This window comes from Echinops telfairi, unplaced genomic scaffold (assembly GCF_000313985.2).
Source record: "Echinops telfairi isolate 266 unplaced genomic scaffold, ASM31398v2 ScPeMD7_7412;HRSCAF=8450, whole genome shotgun sequence".
NCBI classification, from domain to species: Eukaryota; Metazoa; Chordata; class Mammalia; order Afrosoricida; family Tenrecidae; genus Echinops; species Echinops telfairi.
The window spans coordinates 5,232,057-5,239,829 of record NW_022111312.1 but is presented as its reverse complement, the minus strand read 5'-3'; the positions used below and the strand labels follow the sequence as shown (position 1 = coordinate 5,239,829).

Genomic DNA, 7,773 nt, shown 5'->3' with positions numbered 1-7,773 from the left:
CATGGACTGCCCTGCAGAGCAGAGTAGAACGGCCCCCGGGGGCGTTCCTAGGCTTTGTCCTTGGTGGGGCAGCAGCCAACCACACCTTTCACCCGCAGAGCCTGGGGGCCTTCAACCAGCCCCTGTTGGCTGAGTGCTTGCCCACTGTACCACCCAAATGCCTCCTGTCCTGTTTGTGGTTGTTGGGTGCCCTTGAGGTGGCTCTCACTCAGCGTGTCCCCAGGCACAACAGCTCAAAGCACTCGCTGCCGGTTCTGGTCCAGCCTCGCGACGGCCCTTAGGTCTGGGCCCATTGCTGCAATCCCTGTGTCCATTGGCCTTGTCCAGGGCCTTCTTTATCACTGCCCCTCCACGTTACCAAGCATGATGTCCGTTTCCAGGGACTGGTCTCTCCTGCCCCAAAATATGAGTGATGAAGTCTCCACTTCTTAGTTCTGTGACTGGTGTACTGTACTCATTATTCCAACCCACTAGCTGCTCTGTGGGAGAAAGGTGAGGGCGCTCTACTCCGGCCAGCCAAGAGTTTACAGTCTTGGGAACCTACAAAGCCTTTCTACTCGGTAGGAGTCAGAATCAACTCGATGGCAGTGAGTATTGAATCCGTTCTGGGGGAAAAGAAATGATTAAATATCTATACATACATATATAAGTGTGTGCGTCTACATTTCATATATATTTCAAAGGTCTTCTCGGACTTCAGATGACTCTTGCAAAACAACATGTTGATGAGTTAAGTGTAAACGAATCAGAAACATGTGGCTTGAATTCACTGCAAAATACCCTTGGGTTTACAGCGAAGGGGAAAGGTACTGGGAGGGGAAAGAGAGTGTACATTGTGGGTCTTGCTGAACCTAAATCATTTGAAAAATAGTTTAAGATGTTTGCTAAATCCAAAGAGCAGCTTCTGCTCCTACCATATGGCAGTGTCAGCGCGGCTCTTCAGATTGGCTTACGCCTAATTTTAATTTCTAGCACATGTGGCAATGACATCTTCTAGGCTTTTCCGAAGCCACTGTGTAAGGGAATGCACAAAGGGGTGTGGCTGGCCTTTTCCTTGTTTTGCATGACATTTGCATAACAAGGACCCCAGACCCAGCATCCTCCCTCTCCTGCTATTCTGACCTATTTTATGTAATCCTAGCACCCTGCTTGCCCATCTAAGGTCCTCTCAACCTCCCCCTGCCTGAGCTGAAGACTTAGACAGCTGGCCACCTTTGCATGCCCATTCGGTAGTCTTCCTGGACTCTTGTTGGGAGGTTCAGTTTTCCTGGAGAGGACCTATGTGGGCATTTGGAATACTGTTCACAGGTCCTCTCCCAAAGTAATCACTGCAGGATGCTCCCGAACCAGCCGGCTGGCCTCATCCCCCAGAATCAGGCTTATTAGGCACAGCCTCCAGGGGTTCGAATGATCCATTGTCCTTCCGGGGAGCTCTTCCAGCTGAACGGATCCATCCTGGCAGCTCAGAAAGGGGCTGGGGAAGGACTGGGCCAGGATCGGTTGGCAAATGGCAGCTCTGCGGCCATATATGGGCCTTCCGGGACGTAGGCACCTGTGGCTCAGAAGTAAAATTGAAACAAACAAACAAAAATGAAGGCTATTGTTCAGAGGATGGTGATTTCATTCATTTGTAAACATATTTATGGCTCTCGAGTACAGTTTTCAATTGCTGTGAGGGCAGGATTGGCTCTTCCAGCTCCAAAGTTTGCCGACCCCTGGTCCAGACTCGTGGGTTTCGCTTGCAATTTTGCCACAGAACCTGGGGGAGGCTGGCACTGCCGATATTTACTGGCCAAGGATCATGGATACAAGATGGCCTGTCGTACGTGGGAGAGTCTGATGCGGAGGAAAAAATAGGCCTGCAGCCTCTGTCCATTCATGAGCACCCCAGATATTCAAGGAGGTGTACAGTCTGGGAATAATTATCTTGGCTCAAGACCTAGCCTGGTTTTGTATATCATAAGCACAAGTAGTTTTCTCTCTCTCGCTCTCTCTCTCAGTTGCAATATATCCTGGATTTTCCATACACAACACTACCAGGGAATCCAAGGGAAATGGGATGTGGCTGTGTGGTAGATACCCAACTTCGGGTCAACTTGAAGATATACAAGTGTAGGGGTGGAGTCTAACCTGTCAATCATGGTACCTCCTGGTGGGCGTGGCCTTCTCCTAAGGAGGATCTCACAATGGTGGTTATATTTGAGCTCTTGGTTGTAACCACGGAGTTAATTAATCCATCTTGTCCAGTGTTGCCCTCTTTTTCCCTGCCCCTTGACTTTACCAAGCACGATGACCTTCTCCAGAGACTGGCCTCGCCAGGTAACATGTCCAAAGTACATGAGAAGTCTCGCCAACCTTACATCTAAGGGGCATCCCGGCTATGTTTCTTTCAAGATGAATTTGTAGGTTCTTTTGACAGTCGATACACTTCCCCAGCACCATCATTCAAATGCATTGATCTTCTTCAGTCTTTCTGACTGAATTGCCAACTTTCACGTGCATCTGAGGTGAGACTGAACATACCATGGCTTGAGTCAGGCACACCTTAGTCTTCAAAGTGACAACACTTTAAAGAAGTGTTCAATCATGTGATTGGTAGGTTTATTGTGCCAACCTGGCCAATAGGAACATGTGGGATTCATCAGGTGGCACTTTGCTTGGAGGGCAAACAGATAAATGGCTCAGCAAGGCCCACCCAAGTCTATCTGGCTCTCTAGTGATCAGAGTGTGCTGGTGTGTGCGTGCTGTGGCTGTAGCTACTTCTCTGCCTCGACCTGTGAGCTACACTACCTGTGGGCCAGGCCAACCCATGGATCGTGTTGCTAGAGCTAGAGGCTCCTTCAAGACCTGCTTCGCCATGCTGCTGGCGCATGCATCGCTTGAGCTTGAGGCTGGTGGATCCTGTGGCCTTGTACTGATTGCGTTCAATATCCCATCCGGGCCTGCTTCACTAAGCTCCCAGGCTCCTGATTGTTGGTGACCCACTCTGCTGCCTGCTACCCCAGTGGGCAGGCTCTGCTTGCCTTGCCCCAGGAAGGACTCTGCTGTCTGCTTCCTTGACCTTGGACCCAGCAGCCCTCGTGAGTTGAAGGACTTCCAGTATATTAACTGTTCCACGGAAGTGAGTTGAACTGAGTCCTCTGTACTGCTGTGTGGGCTAATTAGTTGTTATATTCCTTCTCGATATATATATATATATAAAATCATAAGTGTCTTCGTTTAGTTTCTCTAGAGAACCCTGCCTAAGACAAATCTTTTCTCCGTTGGCATAGCAGTCAGTATATGGGACCTCTTGTTTTGCCTCTTTTTCTTTTCTTTTTCTCAAGTATACTAAGTTATGGATTGTGTGTGTGTGGTATATATTATGTGTGTAGGTTAGTAGCTGCTATGGGCCATATAGCTCACCACCCAACCCCTGGCCTACGCCACGGATCCTTCTCCATGCAGACCTGCCAACCACCACAAAGTAACTAGTGATTGGATCATCTTTGGAAAATGGTTCAAATCCTCGTTTGGCAACTCATTGGGGGTGAGCTCTCTCTTCCTTGTAGATCTAAAAGAGTAACTGCATCAGCCTTGCCCCTCGCCCGGGCCTAAGTTGGGCACCCTTTTTTTCCCAGAGGGGTAGTGGGAACGGTTAAATGTTTACAAATGTGTAAAAATGATTTGTGGCGCCTACTCATCGCTGGCTGATGGGGTCACGGGGACATCTGGTCTGCGCTGGGGTGTGGGACATCGCCGCAACGCCAGTACCTGGAATATCCCCGTCGTCAGTGTAACGTCAGAGGCTTGTTGGGAAATTGTGAGACGGTGTGAACCTGAAGGACGTTCGTGAAAGCAGTGCAGGGTCCATGGCCAGCCTGGTGCCCCAGACTCGGGTCTCGAGAGTGCTGTTGCTTCTGTCTTGCAACAGATGGGTACTTGAGGCACATTGCTTAACTTCTGAAATGCAAGCTCCTGAAGAGGAGCTAGCTGATTTCAAAACATACCCAATTGCCTGATTTTTAAAATCTGCCACCCAGCCTGCTGACCCAAATAGAAGTCTAGATGACGGAGGCTATGGCAGTGTGGATGAAGCAAGCGCGTGTTGCAACTCCTTTGTCTCTCCACAGCCACTTGTCTTTCTCTGGGCAAAAATTCCCAGCATTCCCTTCTCCTCTCAGTCCATGTCATAAATGCAGGGCTGCCTGTGGACTCTGGGTTCAAGAGTGGGCAGACAATCGAAGCCTGACCATTCAAGGCGGTCCATTCACCTGCCTGGTGACTGGCTCAGGGTTGGACATCTGACTCAAAGCCGGCCAGTGGAGTCATCCAGAGAAGGGTTTCTGGAGCGAAGAGCAGACTGGCTGTCTTTGTCCATGCAACACTGATAGGTAGCAAAGATGTAAGTCTGGGGGTTCGGATGGTCATCCTTCCAGGGAGCCAACAATGTCTGCCTGAGAGCCGATCCATCTGAGAGGAAACAGCTGAGGGGGAGAGGGCATGATAGATCCTCAGAGCATCATTTCACCGCCCCCAAACAGCCCTGCCTATTCCTTGATGAGATGTCTACATTTATAGAAGAAATAATTTCCTTAAAAAAAAAATTCATGAATTTGAATAGCTTCCTTTTTTTTTTAAGATTCCCTAAGGAGTCCTGGATTGTGTAGTGTGAGCACAAATATCCCTATGCTCCTTCAATCACCATGGCTGGCATTATGAGGATGCAGGCTATAGGGGTCCTTGGTTCTTGCCCTGGTTCTGCAGGAATATTGATGTGATGCTGGGCAAGTAGGCTTCCTTCTCTGGGTGTCAGTTGGTTCATGTGTCAATTTGGAAATCCGGGCTGAGTCACCAAAAATCCTAGAGATGATACATTCATTGGCCATTTGGTTGCAAGAAACAGAAACTCACTCAAGCTAACTGGAGAAAGACGGTTTATTAGTGGGTCCAGAAAGCCCTCAAGTAGGAAATGTATTTGGGATTCACAGGGTCTTGGATTCCAATCATCCTCTTCTCTGGGTGCTAAGACTCCAGTCTTCACTTCTCTCTGAGCCTTCATCATTTCCCTCCCCTTTCCCTTTCTTTTCATCCTCTTCCTCCTCTTCTTTCTTCTTTCTCCCGCTCTCCCTCCCTCCAGCTTGGTTTCCTTCACACTCTCCTCAAACCTGGCAGATGATTCCAACCTCAGCTGAGTCCAACTGGTAGCCGAGTCTTAGTGCTTGGTTTTGAGACATGCGAACATGGATTTGATCTGGACAAGAAATGACCTACTCTCTCCTACATTTTATACATTTCTTAGAAAACTGACAGAGAAGACTGCACCCATCTGCAAGTTTTCCCACTGCAAATTAACTGGAAGACAGACCCGATGACAGTTTCCCCAGATCTCGGTAGGTGGGTTCCTATAAACTTGGAATTTGTTATCAGCTAATCCACCTCCGCATTGGTTAAGGATCTAACCAATTCGTCAAAAGTGTGCGAATGTGGTGGTCAACTCCGGAGAACAAGCTATTGGTGAGTTATTGTAGAAAACCACGAGTCATGGACAGTCACCCAGACTGGTTAACTTAGTAGATAAAGCCCCTGGTATCTAAATCTAATGCACACCCTTGGGGGATGGGGGGGCGGGGGCGGAGTGGTAGTTCCCTCTTTCAGATTGCTAAGAAAGGGGATGGAGTTGGCCCAGCTTGGGGAAGCTGTCCAACTTAGTGCCACATCACAGAGAGCTGACTGCCTTTTTTCTGGTACTGGGGAGGGGCCAGGGCTCCAAGGGAGACGTGAGGAACTAAGAACCTTGCCGAGTCAATGCACCTCTAGGTGATCCAGAAACACCATCGCCATTGCCTCCTTCTCTTTGGTCTCCACCTCTGCCTTGTCCTTTTCCTTCTCCCCTTCTTTATACTCCTCTCTTACCTCCTACCTCTTACTTCTTCACCCTCCTCCATCATCTTTCTCCTTCTTCTCCTTCCTCTTCCCCAGTCTTCCTCCTCCTCTACCTCCTTCTCCTATGCTGCTTTCTCCTACTTCCCCCTCCCCCTCCTCTTCTTCCTCTCGATTGTCCTGTTAATATGAGAGACGTTTGCATAAGCGAGATAGATCCCTGGTGGGAAGGTGGTGGGTGGCTCTTTGGGCTGTGATCCACACAATGGGCAGTTCGAGACCAGCAGCAGCTCCTTGGGCGGGAGAGAGACTGGGCTGCTCGCTCCCGTGGACAGTTACAGTCTCGGAAACCCACAGTGGGTCGCTGGGAGCCAGCGTGGACTCAATGGGGGCAGGAGTGTTGGTTTGACATGAGTATTCCCCACTGCTCTCCTTTACAAAACCCTTACTTTTGAACGAGACCGAAGGAGAACACAATTTCCTCTCTAAATGTGAGTTGTGAGAAAAAGGGGGCCTCTTCCAGCCCGCGTTTCATCTTTACAATGAAGAGACTGATAGCTGATCCACTTGCCTGACAGAGCACTTGGGAGACGGGGATGCAATAATGAACTTGAACTCCACCGACAATGTCCGCATTGTCATGGTTGAGGATTCCCTTCCCCAGTGCCCCTCTGCTTCTTGATGTTACTAATGACAACATATTGCCCGGGTCTGTGTTTTCCTATGGCCCATCAAAGTGAGGGCCATCATAATTTCTCAAAAGAAACAATACAGATCTCCTCCCTCCCTCCCTTTTCTTTCTTTTCTTTTTTTTTTTCAACAAGAGATTATTTTATTTTCTTCAATAGCTTTAATTAGGTCATGCTTCAGTAGACCCTAATAAGGGCCCTTGACGATATTGCCCTGGTCCCTTTGAAACGGCGTGCGTGTGCAAACCCAAATAGAGGCGTGCTCCCTATTGCACTATTATTTAACCTGGAGTCTCTCCAGCCTGAGGCCTGCCAGGCAGCAGCGGTGGCATCCAGTGGCGTAAGCCGGGGGAGTCAACACCATGCGGTTCCTGGAGCCTGGAGGCCCGTCTCTTTCCACTGCCCTGGTACTCCCTCCATCGGCAGATCCTGGGAGTCGGGCGTCTCTGTGACATCCCGGCCTGGCCACCACTGAGCCTCAACCTGTCAACAGCCAGGAGGTGAGTCTTCCATCACAGGTTGATGCCCGGCCAAGTCTCCTGGTGGCTGAGACGAGCCACTTCCCCAGGGAGAACAGCGAGGAGGAACAATGGCATTATTGTACACCCTGTGACCTGGGCACTGCCCCATCTGGATCTGACTGGCTAGAGCACAGAAGAGAGGTGAGATGTGCTGGTGTCAGTCTCTTGCTGCAGCGCCGAGAGTGGGATCGCCTGGGAGTTCATCTGGGAGCCAGAAGCCAGGGATTGTTTGAAGAAAATGGCAGACAAGCCAGACATGGGAGAAATTGCCAGCTTCCATAATGGAGATGCAGGAGAAGACCACCCTGCTGACCAACCAGACCATCGAGCAGAAGCGGAGTGACATCTCCTCCTTCTGGAGGATTCGCCCCCTCCATCGTCCACCAGACTGATGTGGAGGAAGAGTCACCTGCAAGACGGACACGAGCAACAAGCTGCCCTGTGAACCCACCGGCCTCTGGGTCACTGAACGGACCACCAAATTATCCCGTCTTCCGGGGGATACTATAGAAAATTATTTGTATGATTAACGAAAATAAAACACACCTCGTGGCATAGCCAAAAAAAAAAGTGCTGGTGTCCAGGATTCCTGGGTCGCGGGCTTTGTGAGGGAGGAAGTTCAGGGGCAAGCAGGCAGGGTTCGCAGGAGGGGTGATCTTGGACTTCCACTCAAGTCCTCATCTTAATGAGCGCCAACTTCT

At 49.8% G+C, this 7,773-nt stretch overlaps 1 pseudogene; it reads left to right on the top strand.

Annotated features, from left to right (window-relative positions):
• The first annotated feature begins 7,310 nt into the window (after positions 1–7,310).
• Positions 7,311–7,464, top strand: LOC115871926 (annotated as a pseudogene).
• Positions 7,465–7,773: the final 309 nt, after the last annotated feature.